This window comes from Lagenorhynchus albirostris, chromosome 11 (assembly GCF_949774975.1).
Source record: "Lagenorhynchus albirostris chromosome 11, mLagAlb1.1, whole genome shotgun sequence".
Taxonomy (NCBI): Eukaryota; Metazoa; Chordata; class Mammalia; order Artiodactyla; family Delphinidae; genus Lagenorhynchus; species Lagenorhynchus albirostris.
Window position 1 is genome coordinate 28,578,678 of NC_083105.1, and position 23,191 is coordinate 28,601,868.

The 23,191-nt window shown below is 38.5% G+C and overlaps 1 long non-coding RNA gene across 3 annotated transcripts in view; it reads left to right on the forward strand.

The window, feature by feature from the left end:
• LOC132528871 (uncharacterized) overlaps positions 1 to 23,191 on the forward strand; it is a 208,055-nt gene that overhangs the window by 128,409 nt on the left and 56,455 nt on the right. For all 3 annotated transcript variants that reach the window (XR_009543319.1, XR_009543320.1, XR_009543321.1), the window contains one exon: positions 22,042 to 22,193. This is a non-coding gene — a long non-coding RNA (uncharacterized LOC132528871). The remainder of the gene's footprint in view (positions 1 to 22,041; positions 22,194 to 23,191) is intronic.

The following is a 23,191-nucleotide window of genomic DNA, read 5'->3' on the forward strand; positions in this document are numbered from 1 at the left end:
TCCTGCTGTACACTTGCACTATCATGCACTGAGGTAGGAACTTATCTTTATTTATTATGTTGATGTTAGGCTACCATTTTGAATTGGATGCTCATGGATATATTGAAGTTAGCATCACTCAAAAGATCCTTTTCCACCATTTCCTCTATTATCTTCTTCTGGAACTCCTATTAAACATATATTAGAACTTCTCATTCTATACTTCCTGTCTCTTCTCAATATTTTTCCTTCACTTAGTTTTTCAGTTAAATATTTCACCTGCATTTTGGTTGATTTTCTCAGATCTATTTTTCATGTATTCTCTCTTTAGCTATGCTTACTCTAATTTTTATTTCTAGAATTTCTATTTGGTTCTTTAAAATCTGCCTTTTTCTTTTAAAAATAATCATTTACTCTTATTTTCTATTCCTTTCTTTATCTCCTTGAATAATTAAACATACTCGTTTTAAGACTGCATTCTGTTTGCTCTGTTCTGAAGTTTCTTGGGTGTAATTTCTCCTGTTGTTTCTCCTTCTGATATTCTTCCAGTTTGGCACAGTAGGTTATTGTCTGTGTGCACATATGGCATGACAGTGCTGCACGGGCATCCCATGCATGCCCTAAGTCGTTGTAGAGATTTTGTAAGGGCAATGTCATAAGTGCCCTTCTGGAGCCCTGGAGAAAATAACAGTCTCACACTGGTGTTTGCTCAATTCTGGGCTTGGAATTTCCATTCTCTTTGGGCCGTGTAGGAGTCCAGGTTCCATGGGCAGTATAGACTCAAGGCTATGGAGACTGGCGGCATATTCTGTTTTTATCCATGGCCTTGATCGGACCTTGATCCTGTTTGCTATGGTATGCTGCGTCAGTGCTGGCATAGTGCCTCACGCAAGACACGTACCAAATAAATGCTTGTTGAATGAAAGTTTGCAGAACGAGCCTTCATGAACACCACTTTTATAGGCCAGAAACTCCTCAGAACTTACTGGCTTTAGTTGCTTCTTATGATTATTACATTCTATGTGTCCTTAAAGAATTGTATTTATTTATATTAAAGCTGCTTGATACCACAGTTTTATCCTTCATTAAATTATTTTTAAACTAAAAAAATTGAAGCTGAAACTGGCCATTCTAGAAATTAAAGTCTGAGGACCCCTCTATCAGCTCTTCTTACCCATCCCTACCCCTTTAATAACAATTTGCAAGTTTCCAGAACCATGATGTTTGCTATTTTTAAACCTTGTGGTTATACAGTTCAAATATGCAGCATTGTTTTATACCAGATTACTAAAAATCAGGCCTGATCTTAAGTTAGAAAGTAAATACTCTGAAAAAATAGCCTGGATATCTTGACCACTTTTTAATAATGCTTTGCTGAAACTTACGAAGAAACAGAATCAAAAATTTGGTTTGCAAAGGGAGCTTACACACAGAAACTTACTTTCACTGTGGCAACTGATAGAAGAAATTTTCACATATTGAGGAATGGGGAAGTCATTTTGGCTTATACATGAGTTAACTTGAATTTTATGCTAACTAAAACAGCATGTTTGTGGCCTATGAAACATACTTTGTACATCTGCTTTAATTACTAAAAAATGACACATTGACCAGAAGTAAAGAATGTGTATGTTGGACTTCCCTGGTGGCTCGGTGGTTAAGAATCTGCCTGCCAATGTAGGGAACACGGGTTCTAGCCCTGGTCTGGGAAGATCCCACATGCCGTGGAGCAACTAAGCCTATGCACCAAAACTACTGAGCCTAAGCTGTAGAGCCCGCATGCCACAACTGCTGAAGCCTGCGTGCCTAGAGCCCGTGCTCCACAAGAGAAGCCACCTCTATGAGAAGCCCACGCACCAGAACAAAGAGTAGCCCCCGCTTGCTGCGACTAGAGAAAACCCATGTGCAGCAATGAAGACCCAATGCAGCCAAGAATAAATAAATAATTAAAAAAAAAAAGAATGTCCATGTTAAAAATAAAGATTAAATTCCTCCCTTCCTGGTACACCAATGTTGGTACTCCTTTGATGAGACTCCCTTTCCAGGTGCCAAGGCAATACTGACTCACTGTGTACATGCTGGCCTTTTTTTTTTTTTTTTTTGAAACCTTGAAGATATGTATCCCTGACTTTAATGTTTGTCCTGACAGGATATAAGACTGTGCTGAAAACCAGTCTTCCTGGGAGCAGTTTGTCAGAGTAATCTTGGGAGCTGGCTGCTGGGCTATAGTCTTCAGTTTGGCTCAAATAAAACCCTTTTCTATTCTTATTATTGATTGTTTATTGATTACTTTCATTGACACAATATTAATAACGTTTCAACGTAATTATGGCTGCTGCTACAGGGTATAGGGAAAAAGTTGCTGAAAAGAAAAAAGCCGGCACAACTACAGAGAATTTAATTAGTCTATCCATGTAGCTGTCCCAGTGCTCTCTTTAGGCTTGTAGCACTTGCATTCTGATATAAAAGCACGCTAAACTAATAAGGAAACAGTTTTGAATCCCACTCTTAGCAGTATAAAAATATAACAGCCCTTATCCTTAAAGAGTATAACAACATTTTCATTAGCTGTGTTACTATTAAACAGATGGGATTAGTGATGTGCCATTAACTATTTATTTTCATCGGGTTCTGGTAGATATTGGCCATCAACCCCATTAAACAGCTAAGGGGTAGGGAGAAACGATGGAACCTTGGCAATATAAGAACTAGATTCCTGTCTCTTTTTCACTGGTTAGAAGCTGTGAGAGCTTAGGTGTTAAATTTCTTTATTCCTTTGCTTCCTTCCCTGAAAAATGAGGATAATAAGGCCTCTTCCACAGAGTTATGGTAAGGATTAAATAAGATAATACCTGTAAAGATGCTTCACAAGCTCTAAAGCAGTGGATCTCAAAGTGAGGTCCCCGGACCAGCAGCATGGGCATCACCTGGGGGCTTATTAGAAATGCAAATTCTTGACCTACTCCAGTTCCTAGTGCTTTCCTGAAGTCCTACTTCTTAGGACACCCTTAAATCCCTAATAAATTCTCTCTTTTTCACTTAAGCTAGGCTCAGTGGTTTTCAGTTGGCTGCAATTAATCATCTCATTGAGTGATGGAAAACATCTGCAGGCAACTCAGCCCCTCTCCCATACGATTGTTGTGCTCATGACCGTTTTTTCTGACTGCCCAAGATCCTTTTATGTCCTGTCAACTTCATTTCCTTACCCTTTCCTCTGTAGTAAACTTGGTTGTTTGGATGCTGGATTAGATATGTGCTTATTTCTTCACCCCTCTCTCTCCATCTCTACGCATCAGCACGTACTTCCCCTGACCCCTGCCCCACGCTCCCCCACCTCATGCACATGAGCTTTTTTTTTTTTTTTTTACAGTTTGTAAAGTTCCAGGTCCTGCCAAGGTTCCCGTCATCCTTCTCAAACATCATTACTACAGGTTGGAATTCTTTACTCTCAAACAGTAAATTACCTTTTTAGTGGCTCATGCAGTTAAACTAAATGTCACATTCAGTGCCAAATCCTACAGTGTAAACCTTAAACATTCCAGTTTTATCTGCCTTCGTGTTCCATTGGATACTAAGACTGACACACTCCATAGCTCATCCCATAACCACTCAAGGATGAGTGAATGATGTTTAAATACGGAATTATGGAAATTTAGAGTTGGAAGATATCCAACTTTTTCCCATTGCAGGGGTCCCTGCTACAACCTCCCTGCCTTTTGGTCATCAAACCTCTTATACACTTCCAGTGATGGAGAGTTGTGTGTTTAATAATGAGCGTTTCCTTCTGTTAAAATAAAACTTACCTCTTTGTCACATCCAAACTCTGCCTCATGGAGCACTTAAGAGGAAATATACTCTCTGTGCTCTACAATGGCTTCATCTCTAAATTTTCCTTTCTTAGGGTAAACAATATCAACCACTTTTAATTGTTTTATTTTTTTTTAATTTTAGATTTATTTTTTATTGAGGCAGTACTGGTTTATAACATTATGTAAGTCTCATGCATATAACATTATATTTCTATTCCTGTAGACCCTATGGTGTACTCACCACCAGAAATTACCTTGATGCAAAAATACCTTCTACAAGACACATTATATTAAAATTGTGAAAAGTCCTCAAGTGTTTTTTGTTAAGTGGGTTTATGGGGTTATAGTCCTTAATATTCTTCTCCTGACCATGACCTTATTTCACAATGCCTTTTCTTAATGTGGCCCTTGAAAATTGAACATAATAATTGGAATGTGACCTGGATGTCCATCTCTATGGATGTATATTAAGACTGTATTTATTTTTCTAATGCTTCTGTTATGTTGTTGGCTCCTAAGATATTTTTCACATTATATTGTCAAGTCAGGACTTCTGAATTCTGTAATAGGAGTTTAAAAGAAGAAATGTAGAACTTATGTAACTACCATCACAACAATAGCATATCATTGAGAAAATTGGTCACCTTACATTTACCATATATCCATCGACTTAGCCACAGCTTACCCTCATTTCCTCCCAATTTTTAAAGGCTAAGCTGACTCTTTTTTTTTTTTTTTAAATCAAAACTAACCTCTCCACCTATGTAATTCATTCTTTTCTTTCTCCCTGGGACCTTGTCTTAATTCTTTTTTATTTTCTTCTTCTTTTCTCTTTTACCGGCTTTGCCACATTTACTTATAAACTGTTTCAAATCTCTTCCATTATAAATGAAACAATCTCTCTTATAGCTACTACCTTACCCCTTTCCTTTCTTTTATTACCAAGAAAGTGCATGCTACACTTACTCATCTCTCATTTATTTTTTAAAATATACTTTAACTTGTCTTCCATCTCAACCACTCTACCAAAATTGTTCCTATTAAGTCTAACAATTGGTCTGATTGTGAAATTTGGAGGTCATTTTAAAGTCCTTATCTTATATGTGGTATTGGATACTGTAAATCACGTTTCCTTCTTGTAACTCTGTTTCCATGGCTTCCATGACCCAGGACCCTTGTAGTTTTACCTGTATTCCTCTATCTTTTCCTGTTTCTCTATGGATTTTTCTTCTTCTTTCTGGCCCTTAAAGCCTGGAGTGCCCACAGTAACCCTGGACTAATTAAAATCTTTGACTCCTCTCACTCGGGTCTGGGCCTCCAGTCTTCTTCCCTTCGTCTTTCCCTCCTTCCTCGTCCATCACAGTCATCCTCCATATTGCTTCCTGAGTGATCATGTGAAATGCAAGTCTGAGCCTGATGCTTCCTGGTTGAATCTCTGCTTCAGCTCTTCATGCTTCTGTGATGAAGCCCCACTCCTTTGCATGATGTAATGTCTCTTTGCTCACTCTGCTTCTCCAGGATCATCTCTCACTATTTCCTGAACTGCATTTTAGTGCCTAAAATTTTCTGCATGCACCATACTGGTTTTTACTTGCATGTCTCTCTCAGATTGTGTCCTCTGGCTCGAATAAAACCCCCCTGAGCTTGAGAGCCTATTTCACTGGGACACCTGCCTTTATCCCTTCACTCTCCATTGGATGAGTTAGATGTTACTTCTCTGTGCTTGTGTGAATATGCCTATCACTGCGCTTTTTATGATTCTCTCTCAATTAGACTGAATATTATGAGGAGCTGGGATAAAATAGTTTTCATTTTTTGGTATCTGTATCTCCTAACAAAGGGCCTGGATGAATAATTAACCACTGTATGGTAATTTGCTATTTACATCATTCGACATTTTTATAAATATCATTCTACATTCATCTTTTATTATAGCTAGTTTTTAGTCCAACATTCCAGGCTGTCCTACTCTTTTTGTTCTCCAGCTGACCATCAAAGCTATTCATTATCTTGCCATTCTTTGTAGTACTGACAGATTAGATATGCATGCCATCTTAGTCTCTATCCAAATCATTAACAGTAAATGTTGAATAGGATGAATCCTAGAGTTGTGAGTGGCATCCTAGTACCTAATGTCTCATTATTCTATTCTATTTTATTTTACTTTTACAAATTGCCAAAATGAAGTCATCTTTGCCAAATAGCTCAGTTTCAGATGGAACTTATGCATCTGATTCCACCTACTGTCTTATGTCTCCTCCTTTACAAATATTCCATTATTTGTCTTGAGGAAATATACAAACACATCTTCTGGAATCTCATAAAACATCTTTAATGTTGATTGTAGAAAACTTTAAATTGATAAGTAATATAGAGTCCTTATAAGTGCTAGGCTCTTTTCTATGTGTTTTATATATATATTAACTTATTTATTTCTCAGAACAACTTTATAAAGGAGGTATTATTGTTTATCTATTTTACAGATAAGACACTGAATCACAGAGAGGTTAAGTAACTTGTGTAAGGTTATACAGTTAGTAAGTTATAATGCTTATCAAGCTTGGTTCTAGAAAATTCTCAAGCGTATGGTTACCACAAATTCTAACCATCACTGTCCTACCTAACATATAGTCATATCCTTCTTAGAGAGGATCATCATCTCCTTCAATACAATACACCCAATTCTCTTCGTGTGCATATCTGTGTGTGGGTGGGCAGAGTTCCTGGGTTTACAGTACCAATGATGGAAACTGTGGTGGGTGGAGAAGAAAAAAAAAACTCCTGTAATCTAATTTGTTTTTTCTTTTTTTTATGAGTACATACATTTATTTTACCTTATTTGGGATATAAAAGAATGCATTATTCCATAATTCATGCACATAAAAAAAGAATAAGCAAGATTGCAAAACAAATGAACATTAAACAAGAAGTTTTCAGATCACAATCTAATTAGTTTCTGATAGGCTTAGGAGGGAAATGGGGATGGAAAAAGGCCCATCATTATCTTCTTTATTATTATAAACATAACCATTATCTTCATTGTGGTAGGAAATGTTCTGTCCCTTTCCCAGTATTTCTCTCTTGGCTCACAAAAAGGAACTTGGCCCTCCTGACTATATTAGGAAGATAACACGGGAGTTTCCCACCCCCAGCTTCACTCCTCCTTGCCTGGGGAGGAGTGAATCATATGCCTGTAGGACCACTGGACCCAATGGAGAGTCCCGTGGGGCCTGTCTTTCTTTAATTTGAGATCTTGTCTACTCTGTATCCTCATCTTGTTGCCATGCAATAGGTGAATGAATTAGTCATGGCTTCTGCATCCTGCCCCTGGGTAGGTAACACTACTTTAGGGTGAGAGGAATACAGAATTCCTTTTGTTCATGGGTCTAAGCTGAATTTCTAAATCCAGAATTAAAGGTAGTACTATGATCCAGTTGACTCATCTTTCAGTAATGAATATGTATTCAGTAGCTGCTGTGTGCCATACAGTATCCTAGGTGCTGGGAATTCCACAGTAAACAAAAGTAGCCGTGACCCTGTTCCCAGGGAACTTGCATTCTAGTCAGAGGAGACAAACAAAAAAGTACATAACATGTCTGATAGTGATGAAAGATAGGAAGAAAAACAGAGCAGGTGAAGGGGAACAGAGCATGTATAGTGTGGGTGGGATGGTGCTATTTCATATGGGTGCTCAAGGAAAGTTTCTCTGCTCATGCGACATTTGAACAGAGAGTAAAGAAGTGAGACATGTGGCCACCTGGGCTAAGAGTTTTCTGTGTAGAGGGAAGAACAAATTCAAAGGCTTTGAGGTAGGCTTATGCTTGCCATTTTTCTTGAGTGCCACAGGGAGGCCATTGTGGCTGGAGCAGAGTGAATGAAATGGGAGACTGTAGGAGATAAGTTAAAAGAGGACACATGAAAACAAGTTCACTTAGGTTCTTAAAACAAAACACAAGGAATTTGAATTTTACATTGCAAGAGATGGGAAATTAAAGAATTTTAAGTAGTAGAATAAACAAGTATTATAGCTTGTTTATTGAAAAGATGGTTCTGAATTTAGAGTGGAATATAGGCATCATGGGGAAACTGCTGACATAGAGAGGATGGTTAGGAGGTTACTGTAGTAGTTCTGCTGAGAGATGAAGGTGGCTTCATTCAGGAAGGCAGCAGTGGAGGTGGTAAGAATTGATGTATTGTGGATGTATTTTCAAGTTGGAGGCAACAGAAATGGTTGTAGATCGAAAATGGAGTTTATTATCTATGTGATAATTAATTTTTTTCACTAAATGGTTCTTGTAAAATGTATTTTGAAAATTTAAATATACACATAATTAGATTCAGTAGTAAAATGAATCCCCATATACCCCTCACCCAGAATCCTACTTATCAATATTCTGACACATTTGCTTTAATTATCTCCTTTTGAATCATTTTTGTATTTTCTGAGTTGTTTTAAAGCAATCTAGACATCGTATCATTTCACCCACATACACTTCTGTAAATATTTCTCAGTATCATGAACATATTCTTACATAATGCTATAATCATACTCTAATAAAATTAATAAGAAATCAGTATCATATTCTTACATAATGCTATAATCATACTCTAATAAAATTAATAAGAATAATTCCTCAGTATCAGCTAATACTGAGATGATATTCAAATTTCCCTGAACGTTTTTTTCCTTATTTGAGATAATGTTTACTTAGAGTGAAACATATCAATCTTAAGGGTATAATACAAACACTTCTAGGGAAAAAAACCCCTGTAAAATCAATACCTTAATCTAAAATATAGAATTTTTCCATCCCTTTAGAAAGTTATCTTGCACACCATTCTAGTCAAATCCCACTTCTATAGGCAACTACTGTTATGATTCTTATCAACATAGATTTACTTTTCCTGTTTGTGAATTTCACAGAAATGAAATCATACAATATGTATTCTTTCATGTTTGGCTTATCTTTTCAATACAATATTTTTGAGATTCATCCTAGTTGTTTACATGTAGTTCATTCTTTTTAAAATATCTGTGTATTATTCTATTTTAGGAATATAAAATAGAAACCATTAAAAATCTTTCCATATTCTAAGTTATTTTCCATATTTCTCCAGTAAAATATGTACCACACTGTGAGAATCATTGCTCAGTATTGCCTCTCTTTGAATCATCTTGATCATGGACAATACAGTAAGTCCCCTACGTACAAACAAGTTCCGTTCTGAGAGCGCGTTTGTAAGTCCAATTTGTTTAAGTCCAACAAAGTTAGTCTAGGTACCCAACTAACACAATTAGCTGTATAGTACTGTACTGTAATAGGTTTATAATACTTTTCATACAAATAATACATAAAAAACAAACAAGTACAAAAATAAAAACATTTTTAACCTTACAGTACAGTACCTTGAAAAGTACAGTAGTACAGTACAACAGCTGGCATACGGGGGCTGGCATCGAGTGGACAGGCAAGAAGAATTACTGACTGGAAGAGGGAGAGGAGGTGGGAGATGGTAGAGCTGAAGGATCGTCAGCAATAGGAGACAGAGGGCAAGCTGCAATTTCACTCACACCTGACATTGATTGCACAGGTTCTGGTTCCTTGCTGGAACCAGATGCACATTTGCATCTTTGAAAGTTCACAACTTGAAGATTCATATGTAGGGTACTTACTGTATTGAGAAATGTCTCAAATGGAATAGCCATAGAGGTTATTTGTTGAACATCACCATAATGGGTATTATGACAAATACAAAGGTGAGTGGAACATGGTTTCTCAAAGCACTTATATGTCCATGGGGAAGCAGACATGTAAGTAATCACTTATAACAGAAAGCAGAAGTAAAAATAATATCGTGTGTAAGTGTAGATGTGATGAATTTGGGGTGTTGGTGGAGTATATAGGGCAGGGAATTTGGGAAGCTGCTATGCAGCTAGGGAATGTCCCCCAAGCTTTGAAAGAGGGCTGGACTATCTGTAGGTGGTAAATGGGGAAGGGATAGTTCAGGCTGAAGGAAGGGTTTTACAAAGTCACAATGACGTAAATGTGTCTGATCTTTATCCACCCAGTCGGTGGGGCAAGAACCTTGAGGATTGTCTTTGCCTCCACCTCTCCCTCACTCCTGTGACATGTCACCAGATTCTATTGGTAACACTTTACCAATCTCTTGAATCACCTACTCTCTTCTGTTCTCATTGCCACTTCCTCATTTCAAGCCCCCTTTACCTCATTTCCTCTCTCCCACACAATTGCAACTGACTTTCCACTGCTTTGCCTGCTTCTGCTCTATCTCTGTTCTAATTGCTTATAGACACTGCCGTTAGAACTATCTTTGCCAAACCCTAAACTGATCGTGCTATTTCCCTGCTTAGAGCATTGCATATAGAATAGGATTTACATTCCTCTGTCTGTTCCTTGGGCCCTTCAACATCTCAGCCCTCTTTCTACCCTAATGTCTGGCCTTACGCTCTCTGAGTCACCATGTATTTTACCTGTAATAAACAGTTTTGCTCCCTAAATATGGCTTACTTTTCTCCTGACTCTGCATCTTTGTTGAAATGACCAATCTCAGTCTTCAAGGTTTTTCCCCCTTCTCTCTGCTTACTTGATCCTCTGAGGCCAAATTCAACGTTACTTCCTTCTGGGAAGCTTTTCTCAACTCCTACTCCAGTCAAAATTAATCACTCTTTCGACATTGCATTTGCCAGGTAGTCCACACTTTGTATCATAGTGATACAATATTCGTTCCCATACCGTCACTGAACTGTACTGTACCATCACTGAACTCCTTGGAAAAAAAGGCCATATTTTGGTTACTCTTGGTGTAGCAAATTGCCCTTTCCATGTCTGGCCTTGATTACTATTGTATAAAATCATCCTCTTTAACTTATAAGGTACACTGCTTTCTAGAAGCAAACCTCAGTAAATTTTAAACTATCCTTGTCATGACATATAGTCTGACATCGTGCTGAAAATCACTGAACATGGCTAATTATACGATGAATTATAAAAATTAGATCCTAGCATGCCCAAGCAGGTAGCTAGTTTATCATTTGGGAGATTCATAGCCTTGACTTACTTGGAGACATGTGGGATTTTTTCTTTTTTCTGTTTTTGCTACACCTATTTTTGAAAATGTTTTCCTTCATAACTTGAGGGAAGCATGTCATACTTAAGAATAAATTGTCTGACTCAGGCAAAAATACAAGATTAGGCTAAAGATATTTTCAGCATTCAGAAATAGGACACACTGAGGTCTTGGGAACTATAACATTAAATTGAGGTAGAGATATATTAAATAGACTAAAAAATAATATCTCATGATTGAGTACATATCTAGTATCTGGCCCTATGAAATATTTAGAATGAATTAAGGTTTTCATTATAGTTTAACTGAAATAATGAACTGAATGTTGAACTAGAGATAGATGAGTCAATCATCATGGCCCCAGTTTTGACCTGATTCGTTCAGCTACTGGGACATTTCCCCCTCTCTCATTAAGAGAAAATAAAAATTGAACATTATATATATGGACAATGAGACTAATAAAGAAATAATTATCTATTTCAGTCATGTGACTTCATGCTCTATATGACTTTTTAAAAACATTCTTTGTTGTAACTCATGATGTGAAATGTATAAAATATTTAAAGAGGCATTGAAACTGACATCAGACACAGGTTTGTGCTTTAAAATCATATGAATTTCAGCAGATGAAGTTTCTAAACCCTTTTCCATATTTATGCTATTAAGAAATACTTATAGAATTATCACTTGTACCCCCATCCCTCCTCCCCCACCAGCCCCCTAAATTCACTAGTCACATGTGATAGAAGACATTAAACAATGTATAAGATATATTTATTTCCACTGAAGGAATATGTATACATCTTCAATTATTAAAAATTACTTTAAACAAATAAATAACTAAAGGTACAGAAGGATATCTACAGAGGTATTCTACTCAAAAGTTGGAATTACTTTGGTTTCAGAAAAATAATGTGATTTTTTTCGTTAACAGTAGCACAGAATCATTTATGGTTTTTATAATAAAAGTATAAATTGTGGAGTATCTCAATAATGAGCCTATATTGTATAAAAAGGAATTACATTGCAATCCATTACTTGGGTGTTCTTTATTTATAAAATGATGCTCTTGGAAATGCATTCTATCCTAATTTAAAAATTTTTCTTTTGTTTATGTACCTGCAATAAAATTTTCTTCATTGTTTACTAGGAATAACAAACATATATTAAAAGGCTTATATTAAAAATATTGAGAATAAAGAGTTTTGGGGGAATAAATGCTCAATTTTTGGTTCCTGAAACAATAGCTATGTAAATTAAAATAACTTTTATAGAAAGAATATACATTAATGGAAAGTAAAGAAAAGGCAAGGTAAATATTGCTTTACAAATTAAGTTAACACTGTGTATAAGTGAGAAGCCAGGAGGTATTATTTCTAGAAATATTGTTAGACAAGGACTAGTTAAAGAAAGTGGGAATTTTGTCCTGAGAAAGAGAGGACTAGAGAGACAAAATTCTTGATTATTTAAAATCTTCCCTGGAAAAGGACAAACAGGTCTGCTTTGGATGACACAGCCTGGCTCCTGAATGTTGCAGTAACTCAAGTCTGCCTCTTCCTGCTAACATCGGGCTAGGCTGCAAATTAAGGACACGCATAGTGTGGGGGAGGAAGATGGACCTACCAGGCAGGTGTCAGAGGGCTGTGAAATCACATCAAGAGTATTAATGATGGCCTTCTGCTCTATTCCAGTGTTTCTACAGAATCTTATCACCAGCAGTGATGGCAACAACAATAAAAGGATAGCAATACCTTTATTCTTCTAAGTACTTTATGTATTTTAAAATAAATGTAATATGGCAATAGAGCAGCAGCCATTCTTAAATGATTTTTACTTAGCTATTTAAAAATATCTTACTACAAGCCTCGGTAAATTTAAGAAAATTAAAATCACATCAAGCATCTTTTCTCACAATGCTATGAGATTAGAAATAAATTACAGGGGAAAAAGCAATCTACAGATTCAATGCAATCCCTATCAAATTACCAATGGCATTTTTTACAGAACTGGAACAAAAAATCCTAAAATTTGTATGGAGACACAAAAGACCCCGAATAGCCAAAGCAATCTTGAGGGAAAACAATGGAGCTGGTAGAATCAGACCGCCTGACTTCAGACTATACTACAAAGCTTCAGTAATCAAGGCAATGTGGTACTGGCACAAAAACAGAAATATAGATCAATGGAACAGGATAGAAAGCCCAGAGATAAACCCACGCACCTATGGTCAACTAATCTATGACAAAGGAGGCAAGGCTATACAATGGAGAAAAGACGGTCTCTTCAATAAGTGGTGCTGGGGAAACTGGACAGATACATGTAAAAGAATGAAATTAGAACAGTCCCTAACACCATACACACACAAAAAAACTCAAAATGGATTAAAGTCCTGAATGTAAGACCAACAGTATAAAACTCTTAGAGGAAAACATAGAAAGAACACTCTTTGACATAAATCACAGCAAGATCTTTTTTGATCCACCTCCTAGAGTAATGGAAAGAAAAACAAAAATAAACAAATAGGACCTAATGAAACTTCAAAGCTTTTGCACAGCAAAGGAAACTATAAATAAGATGAAAAGACAACCCTCGGAATGGGAGAAAATATTTGCAAATGAATCAATGGACAAAGGATTAATCTCCAAAATATACAGACAGCTCATGAAGCTCAATATTAAAAAAAACAAACAACCCAATCCAAAAATGGGCAGAAGACCTAAACAGGCATTTCTCCAGAGAAGACATACAGATGGCCAAGAGGTACATGAAAAGCTGCTCAACATCACTAATTATTAGAGAAACGCAAATCAAAACTACAATGAGGTATCACCTCACTCCAGTTAGAATAGGCATCATCAGAAAATCTATAAACAACAAATGCTGCAGAGGGTGTGGAGAAAAGGGAACCCTCTTGCACTGTTGGTGGGAATGTAAATTGATACAGCCACTATGGAGAACAGTATGGAGGTTCCTTAAAAAACTAAAAACAGAATTACCATATGACCCAGCAATCCCACTACTGGGCATATACCCAGAGGAAGCCATTATTCAAAAAGACACATGCACCCCAATGTCCATTGCAGCACTATTTACAATAGCCAGGACATGGAAGCAACCTAAATGCCCATTGACAGACAAATAGACAAAGAAGATGTGGTATATATATACAATGGAATATTACTCAGCCATAAAAAGGAACGAAACTGGGTCATTTGTAGAGACGTGGATGGACCTGGAGACTGTGATACAGAGTGAAGTAAGTCAGAAAGAGAAAAACAAATATGATATATTAACACATACATGTGGAATCTAGAAAAATGGTACAGATGAACCGGTTTGCAAGGCAGAAATAGAGACACAGATGTAGAGAACAAACATGTGGTCACCAAGCTAGAAAGTGGTGGGGCGGTAGTGGTGGTGGTGGTGGGATGAATTGGGAGATTGGGATTGACATATATACACTAATATGCATAAAATAGATAACTAATAAGAACCTGCTGTATAAAGAAATAAAATAAAATTCAAAAAATATCTTACTACAAATATATTTTTTACGTGAAAATAAAGACAATTGTAAGATACTGATGTAACTGGAATAATTCACAGTCTTTAAAACAAAGACATGGGACTTCCCTGGTGGCGCAGTGGTTAAGAATCTGTCTGCCAATGCAGGGGACATGGGTTTGAGCCCTGGTATGGGAAGATCCCACTTTCCATGTAGGAACTAAGCCTGTGTGCCACAACTAGTGAGCCCGTGAGCCACAACTGCTGAGCCCACATGCCACAACTACTGAAGCCCATGCACTTAGGGCCCATGCTCTGCAACAAAGAGGAGCCACCGCAACGAGAAGTCCGCACACTGAAACAAAGAGTAGCCCCCGCTCGCCGCAATTTGAGAAAGCCAACGTGCAGCAAAGAAGACCCAATGCAGAGAAAAATAAATAAATAAATTACAAAACAAAAAACAAACATATGATTTCAGAGAATAAATGGGGCTCTATTGAGACAGGTATAAATTGAGTTTCAGAAATAAGTTGAGATTTTTAATGGGCTTCATTATATTGTTCCACTGAGATTAAAAATCTGAGCAGTTCTTAACCTACAAAACAGAAAGACTCACAGATTTAGAAAACAAACTTATGGCTACCAAAGGGGAAAGGTGGGAGGGGGGAGGCATATACCAGGAGGTTGAAATTAGCATGCATAACCTTCCATAGAGAAAATAGGTAATCGATAAGGGCCTACTGCATAGCACGTAGAACTCTACTCAACACACTGTAATCACCAGAAAAGAATATACATGACTGTTAAGAATCTGAAAAAGAATATGTAGATGTCTCTCTGTAAGTGAATCAAGTGGATGTAGAGCGGAAAGAAACACAGCATTGTAAATCAGCTATACACCACTATAAAAATCAAGATAAATAACAATAAATAAATAAATAAAAATCTGAGCAGTTCTTTAAACTCTTACCATTATTTTCTCTCCATTTCATTTTGCCTAGTAGAAATGTTGTTTTGCCATAGCGTACCCTCTTTCAAGTTAGGGTGATACATGAAACTAATACATTCTTGCCTGAATTTTGTTTGACAATGTAAGAAATACCAACGCTTTATAGGTATAGAACCTGGAAGTTACATATGTATAAAAATTGTCTTTCAGAGCAAAATATTCAACAGTGGCAATGATAATAAAATAATTCACAATACTAATCTCATAGATATTTGCTGTAAATAGAAGCATATAGGAAAACATTTTAATGTATATAAATTATATTTTAATAAAAATGATATATTAAATAAAGTAATAATATACAAAAAGAAGGAAGAAAACCAAATGTTCATGGAGAGTTGGATGCAGAGCAAGGATTAGTGGGAGATATGGTTTGAAGGCCATCATTGTTGGCTGAAGAGTTGGATTTTTCTTTACTTGTAAATGTGCCATCAGAGATGGTTTCTAAGGGGGGAAGTGAGAGGATCAGAGCTATGTTCTAAGGTGATTCACCTTGCTCAGGTGTGAGGAGTAAGCAATGTTATGAGGCAACGATGAGATGCCAAAGACCTGCTGAAGAAAATAGGAATTAAGATGGTGGCAACAGGAATGAAAGCGAGGTAATACATTTGAGAGATTATCACAAAGGAAAAATTCACAAGATTTAATAATAGAATTAATACAAGGAAAAAGATTAGGGAGTCAAAAAATTTAGGGCCCAGCACAGTGCCTGGCACATAGCAGATACTCTATAAATATCTGTTGAAAAAATAAGCAAATGAAGGAAGTTATAATCTGAGAAATCTAGATCAGTTTGGTACTATGCAGATAAACAAGAAATGAGGAGAAGTTGGCTGGTCGAAATGATGGCTGAAATTTAATTTTAGACATGTTTTAATGAAGGTGTCTGCTACACATAGAGATGAAAATGCAGAGTAGACAGTTGGAACCATTGTTTTGAACATCTGGAAAGAGGTCATGGTTGGAGATAGAGATTTTAGGATGATTAATATAGAGAAAACAGCTGAATTACATGAATAGAAGAGATCATCTAGGGACACTTATAGAAAGAAGAGAGGAGGACTGACGATAGAAGCTTGGCAAGGTGCAGTGGGACTACGGCAGAGTATTGAGGAAATAGAGGCAGCAAAGGAGATTGGGCAGGAATTGTCAGGCAGGTAAGAGGAGGACAGAGTCAAGAAAGCTAAGTGGGGACAAAGGGTTTCTGAGGGATTGGTGGTCAGGTCTCATAAACTGTAAAGAAAAGATGGATAGAAGAAAAGAAAAAAAAAGGTGGATAGAAAAACAGACAACTATAGGAAACACAAATGGCCAACAAATATATAAACAAGTGTTTTACCTCACTGTTAATTCAAAAAACATAATGAGATACCATTTTCATTTCTCATGTTGGCAAAGATTTAGAAAAAATATATAGCATTGACTCAATTGGGCCGGATAGCACAATCTTGTAGGAGTGAAGGGGCAAATGTATACTAGATTTCCTACAGGGTGAATACCAGCTTTGCTTATTGCAACAAAAAGTCCAGATGCTACAGCCTTCCTCTCCATCTGGAAGTCATCCTTGACTCCTCCCTTTCTGCTCCCCTTCCACATATTCTATTCCATCAAGTCCTGTAGATTCTACTCCTAAATATGTTCTGAATCCATCCACTTTTCTAGATCTCCACTGTTACCCACTTTGTCCAAGCCACCATCATCTAGCTTTTGTCCTGGCAACTATCTTGCTCCTGGCAATCCATCCATCCTCCACACACAGAGAGAGCGATGTTTTATTAATGTAAATTATATGATGCCAATTTTTCTGTTTAAAACTCTGCAGTGTCTTTTAATTGAGCTTAAAAGAAATCCCAGACCAAGATTTTACATTATCTGGCTCCTGCCTACCTCTTCATACTCATATTTTTTTCCTGCTGACTACTGTCCTTGTTCTAACTTAAAAGCTAGCATTTATAACTAGCATTCTGAGGGTAGAGGAAGCTATGTTTCTCTTGCTACCTGCAGGTTGGTTCTCAGATTAACGTTATGGCACATTGCTCTGACCAGTTGTCACCAGATGGACCAAAGAGTCTTTTGTTTTGAATTCCAAAAGTTTTGAATTCTTTGATCAATTCCCTTTTGCTCATGCAGATGCCTCCTTGAGAGATTTCCTTACCCAAATGATTCTGCTTTCAGAGAAGCCACTCTTCTGTCAATTTCAAAATTTAGGACAAGGCCTAATTCTAGGTCTCTGCCTTGTGTTCATGGAACACCTCAAGCTAAATTTATATTTTCATGACTTTTCTTCCTTTTCTGGACTCTGTCTCGTCTCCAAATTGTTAGTGGTTTTCGCTGTTCTCATTTGAGTAGCCACATGATTATGGGAACCTACAAACTGGGAAGAGAACTAGTTATTAAGATGGGGCATGCAGAGTTCGGAACAACTTATTAACTGCTGGGTGTGGTCCCCATGAACCTGGCAAGCTCAGACTCATAGTGCTTCTCCCGAATTTACCCTGGGGAAGAGGCTTAGCTAGCAGTTCTTTACAGAGCCCAGGATTTGGTGCCAGGTGTTTTCCTTGTAAAACAGCTGAACGACTTTATTCAGTTGCAATCAGAGTCTTGGGTTGTCTCCCACAAGGAAAAACTGATGACCCACTTTATTTAGAACTGCAGGAAACTTTCCTTGAGATCTAAAATTGTTTTGGGGGAGCAAGGAAAGTACCTGGTAATTGAGTTTGGGAGAATTTTTTTTTATTGTGGTAAAATACACATAACATAAAAATTGACCAGTCTGATCATTTTAAAGTGTACAATTCAGGGCTTTAAGTGCAGGCATGATATGTGAGACCATCACCACTATCTAGTTCCAGAACATTTTCATCCCGCTAAAAGAAACTCCACACTCATTAGGAGTCACTCCCCTTTTCCCCCTGGAAACCACACATCTACTTTCTGTCTCTGTGGATTTACCTATTCTGGGTATTTCAAATAAATGGAATATACAGTGTGTGGCCTTTTGTGTCTGGATTCTTTCACTTCGCATGTTTTCAAGCTTCATATGCATTGTAGCATGTATCAATGCTACATTCCTCTTTGTGGCTGAATAATATTCCACTGCATGGGTACACCACATTTTATGGACCCATTCTTCTTTTGATGGGTATTTAGGTTGTCTCCAGCTTTAGGCTGTTGTGAGTGGTGCTGCTCTGGTATTTGTGCTAAGCTTTTGTTTGCATATTTGTTTTCAATTCTCTGGAGTATCCCTAGGAGTGGTATTGCTGGATCATATGGTAATTCTATGTTTAACTTATTGAAGAAGCATGAAACCAACTTCCATAGTGGCTGAACAACCTTACAATCCCACCAGTAATGTATGAGGATGAGTTTTGGAGAATTTTAAGAGTGTTTTGGAGGGGGGGAGAGGGATAAATTAGGAGTTTGGGATTAAAATATACACACTACTATATATAAAATAGATAACCAACAAGGACCTACTGTATAGCACAGGGAAATATACTCAGTATCTTGTAATAACCTATAAAGGAAGAGAATGTAAAACAAGAATGAATATATATATATATATATATATATAAAACTGAATCACTTTGCTGTACACCTAAAACTAATACAACACTGTAAAACAACTGTATTTCTATAAAAATTTAAAAATGTAAAAAAAAGAGTGTTTTGTAAAGGTGTCTGTGCCTGTAAGTGAATCATTAAATGACATTTGGATGGTTGTGCAGAAAATTGCTTCATATTTTTTAAATGAGATGAATTTATCTCCTTCTAGATTAAATTCTCCCTCCTGCAGGGATGAGAATGGATCATGACGGCTAATTTTGAGTTGGGTTCCAGGAAGTTCTGAAAGCTGTTGTCAGGGCACCTGCATGTAAGAAGGTTACATGTGTAGTGTTTTGAAATAGTCACAGCTTAGCGGTGTGGAAATATAACTTTATCTTTTCTATTACTGAACTCAGCTTTGGTGCCCCCATTTTTTCTGATGTTGAAAACTTCCTAATCTTGCCACTGAAGAGTAATATGGTCTCTTCTGGTTTAAATAGTAACAAGTAATTAAAACTTGTTAATTCCACTCGGGATTTAAACTCATTAATTCAAAGGTCAAACCACCCACTAGAGTTGTTCTGGGCCTGGCTCTCCCCACTGCTTCCCTCCAGCCCAGGAAGGTACAAACATCATGACATTGGGGAGGTGGTGTTGGTCTACACATTCTTCTCAGGTCCTCACTACCTCTGCTTGGTCTTTTGACATGAACCTTGTCATTGCTATACCTGTCTGAACTGCACTAGCCAAGCCTTTGGGAATGTACCAGAATTTTCTGTTGTTATCCACATCCTTGCCCATGCCCTGTGGTAACAAGATGTAGACCCCTTGAACCTTTTTTTCTCAGACCCTAGGCCTCCTCCAATCCTCTGGACCACTTAGCATTTGTATCACTCTCTCAGGCCTGTAGCCAGTAGAACTCATAGTATTTGCCCATCATGCCATGGTATTTGTCATAAAATGGACTCCTTGATCTGATGTAATGCTGTTTGGGAATCCCATTTGGGTGGCTTGAACTTTGTACGCCCGCAAATAATAGTCTGTTTAAGACCTTGTGGATAAGAAGTCAAACTCACACCTGGAATATATGTGGTCAAGTCAAAATGAATCTGTGTTCGTTCTAGGATAGAAAAGATGCAACTAAGGCAAATTCTAGTGCTAAGTGGGTTGTTGGTGTCCTTGAGAGATGTTCCTGTTAGTGCTGCTGGAAGGTTGGACATTAGTAGGTAGAAACCCATGATTGTGGGCCCACGTATAGCCTCTTTCTCTGCCACCATGGCTCTACATTTACAAACCCATTTTGCCAGCCCTGGGAAAGCAGATGACAGAGGCTGGTCAACATCAGCTGGCCAAGTCATTCTCTCTATCTGATTGTTTAGTGCTTCTTCCTTGGATGACACTCTATGATTGTGATAACATGTAATGCAAATGCAGAGATCTTCTCTCTTCAAGCCCCAAAGTCTATCCACATATGTCTATTCTAGGCCTTCTTTTCTCTGAACTTCTAATATTTTTTTCTTCCAGGCCTATGACTAACCAGCTAAGCTATTTGTTGAATCCATGCACATTTAATATTAGGACAGTTCTCTTTCCACATAAAGAAGATCAGATATGTTGCCTAAAGATCTGCCCACTGGGGAAGTTTTACCTCACAGACCTTACCTTTCAGACCATCACTGGATGGGGATGCAGTGTGGCCCAAGTCCATTTTCAGCTATTCTCGTATACTGACCCACATTCAAGGTCATGAGATAGGCCATCCATGAACCAAGCTTGTCATTGGAAGAGGCACAAATCAGATCATGATTGGTGACACGGGTCCACCTCCTCGTGTCTCTGGCCATGTCTTGGCTTTGATCCCAATATTTTCCTTCCAGCTATGATCAATTTCTTCTGGGCCTGCTCAATTTGGTATGTTGGGCAGAACCCAGCTCCTAATAGGATATTTGACTCATGGTTGCTTTGTGCTTCATGGTCATGTACTTAGTCTTTACCAGGGCCAAGTAGCACAGTTAAGCAGGTTTTGGAAAGGTGTATGCTGCAGATGGCATTTCCTTGTTTCAGAATTCTAAAGGTGATCCTCCTATTTTGGCTTGCCTTAACCTCCGCTCTGCACCTTTCTTTAATTTTGATACATCTAATAACTTAGGGTCTGCTGAGTCAAATGGCCCAAATGGCAAGACCACTTGCATCACAGCCATTTCCTACACTGGCCCTCAGTCAAAGTTGGCACCTTTCATGCCACCTGGTTTATGGGTCAGAGGAGTATTTAGATACCAACAGTCTCCAAAAATAAGACATGAACTTGGTTGAGGTGGGTCTACGGAGTTGAGAGCAATTTCCGGTAAGATTGATAGCCATGGGTTGTCAGCTGGTAGCACTCTCAGCATCTGAGAGTACAACTCCTTCCATCCCAAAGGAATTCTGACAGCACAGAACAGAGTTCTCTCTGGCTCAAAGCAGTGAGGCTGACAGCTGACTTATCAACAGCCACAATGGAAGTCAGAGACAGTGGGTAATACCAGAAATGTGCGAAGAAAGTAATTCCCAAATTGCTATTCGATATTCATCCATTATACTTCATGAATGAAAGTGAAATTAAAACATTTTCAAGAAAAAAAAAGGGAATTTGCCTCCAGCAACCCCTCACTAAGGCAATTAATTCTTAAGGATGTATTTCAGGCAAAAGAAAAATGCTCTGAGATGAAGACAGGAAGAAATGAGAAACAAAGAATATGGTTAACATGTGGGTAAATCTATGTGAACATTGGCTACATAAAATAACAATAATAATGCCTTGTGGGTTTTACTTAAAATTTGACACCTCCTAGAGAAGCCAAAGTAAAGAGTAGCATGAATATAAATTTGGACAAAAACATGCTTCAGGTACATATATTATTTCCTCTTTAAAAAAATTACAAGAACACAAAAACTACTAAATGGCATGAAAATAAACAGCTTTAAATATGGACGACTGCATAGAATTTCACATCCCCACATGTGGTTTTTGTGGTAGTTATTTAATAACAGATGCTAAAAAAATAATTAAAGACACAATGGTTAAATTGCATTTTTCTATTTTTGTTTTCCTTTTTTCCCCTTAAGAGAGAATTCTCGGAGGAGCTTCAAGATGGTGGAGGAGTAGGATGTGGCGATCACCTTCCTCCCCACAAATACATCAGAAATACATCTACATGTGGAACACTCCTACAGAACACCTACTGAACGCTGGCAGAAGACCTCAGACCTCCCAAAAGGTAAGAAACTCCCCACATACCTGGGTAGGGCAAAAGAAAAAAGAAAAAACAGAGACAAAAGGATAGGGATGGCACCTGCACCAGTGGGAGGGAGCCGTGAAGGAGGAAAGGTTTCCAAACACTAGAAGCCCCTTCGTGGACAGAGACTGTGGGTGGCAGAGGGGGAAGCTTCAGAGCCACAGAGGAGAGCGTAGCAACAGGGGTGCAGAGGGCAAAGCGGAGAGATTCCCGCACGGAGGATCAGTGCCGACCAGCACTCACCAGCCCGAGAGGCTTGTCTGTTCACCTGCCGGGGTGGGTGGGGGCTGGGAGCTGAGTCTCGCGCTTCAGTTGGATCCCAGGGAGAGGACGGGGGTTGGCTGCGTGAACACAGCCTGAAGGGAGCTAGTGCGCCACGGCTAGACAGGAGGGAGTCCGGGAAAAAGTCTGGACCTGCCAAAGTGGCAAGAGACTTTTTCTCCCCTCTTTGTTTCCTGGTGTGCGAGGAGAGGGGATTAAGAGCGCTGCTTAAAGGAGCTCCAGAGAGGGGCGTGAGCCGCGGCTATCAGCGCGGACCCCAGAGACGGGCATGGGACACTAAGGCCGCTACTGCTGCCACCAAGAAGCCTGTGTGCGAGCACAGGTCACTATCCACAGTGCCCCTCCTGGGAGCCTGTGCAGCCCGCCACTGCCAGGGTCCCGTGATCCAGGGACAACTAACTTCCCCGGGAGAATGCACGGCGTGCCTCAGGCTGTTGCAACGTCATGCTGGCCTCTGCTGCAGCAGGCTCGCCCCGCATTCGTACCCTTCCCTCCCCCCCGGCCTGAGTGAGCCAGAGCCCCCAAATCAGCTACTCCTTTAACCCCGTCCTGTCTGAGCGAAGAACAGATGCCCTCAGGCGACCTACACGCAGTGGCCGGTCCAAATCCAAAGCTGAACTGTGGGAGCTGTGTGAACAAAGAAGAGGAAGGGAAATCACTCCCAGCAGCCTCAGGAGCAGTGGATTAACTCTCCACAA